Source organism: Solanum tuberosum, unplaced genomic scaffold (genome assembly GCF_000226075.1).
Source record: "Solanum tuberosum cultivar DM 1-3 516 R44 unplaced genomic scaffold, SolTub_3.0 scf00115, whole genome shotgun sequence".
NCBI classification, from domain to species: domain Eukaryota; kingdom Viridiplantae; phylum Streptophyta; class Magnoliopsida; order Solanales; family Solanaceae; genus Solanum; species Solanum tuberosum.
In genome coordinates, this window is record NW_006239044.1 from 416098 (window position 1) to 417379 (window position 1282).

The following is a 1282-nucleotide window of genomic DNA, read 5'->3' on the forward strand; positions in this document are numbered from 1 at the left end:
TGCTCATCTTGTATTTTTCACTCTATATACCAAAAAAAAAATATTCCAGTTCTTTTAAAATTTGTGTGCCAAATGGTATACCAACATGGTTTGTATTTAATGTATTTCACTTTACAACTTTGTATTTCTTATAAATTAACTAGTCTTCATAATTATATACTTTGCTTGTTATATTCTACACATCATTAAAGACTAATCAGATTAATATGTTCCTTTTAAAAATTGATAATGAAACTATGTGGACGCTGCTCTGTGGTTTATTTTTTTATTTTGTAACTGATGAGAATTTTAAGTGATATGCTCCTTTTTAAAAATATTTTCTCCCCTAAATTTCTCCTTTATGTTATTAAACAATTGTATTATTTCAATTAAAACAAATAATAACAACATAAATAAGATAAATAACAAACTACAATTTTGAATGTTTTAATAAATATTGAAAGTGTGGCTAAGGGGTCCTATTAAATGCTAAAATATTGACATTTTGAAAATTTTCTCATAATAGATTGGGTTGCGTCCATTTTTGGTAAGTAATTTCCCAAGTGGGTCCATTTTGTGTAGTTTTTCCTTACTTTTAGTAGAGTAGTGATATAGAAAGTTTTAATAAAGAAGTAATTAAATTACATTTTAATATTGGGAAAGTTACGTAATTACACGACTTAATATAACATAGATTGTGTTTGGTATGAAGGAAAATATTTTATTGGAAAATAAGTTGATTTCTAACTTATTTTCTAATGTTTGGTTGGTGAGTAAAGATATTTTTTAGTGTTTGGTTGACGAATGAAAATATATTTTCTAGAAAATATTTTTTATTTTTGACTAGAGAGTAGAAAGTATATTTTAGGAAAATAATTTTTGAATCGAAAACCAATCTCGATAACTGAACCAGGACCCGACCCCAACATTCGAACTAGGACATGACCCTGAAGATTGATTCTCAATCCGACCCTGAGATCTGGCCTAGGATTTGGCCCTGACTTTTCACTCGAGACATGACATTTGAACTGGGATTTGACCTCGACCCCGGTCCCAACACTCAAACCTAGACACAACCACGATAATCGATCTGAAATCCGATCCCGATATTCGACCCAAGACATGACCTCCAACACCCGACACCTAACCCTGACCCAACAGCGATACCCCAAAAATATTTTCAAAATAAACTTTGTTAAGAAAATTAAGGGAGGGGGAGGGGTGGTAGGGTAAAAAATGAAATGTTTAAAATTTAAAATTTAAAATCTTTTTCAAGAACAAATTTTTAATTTTCTTTTTTCGG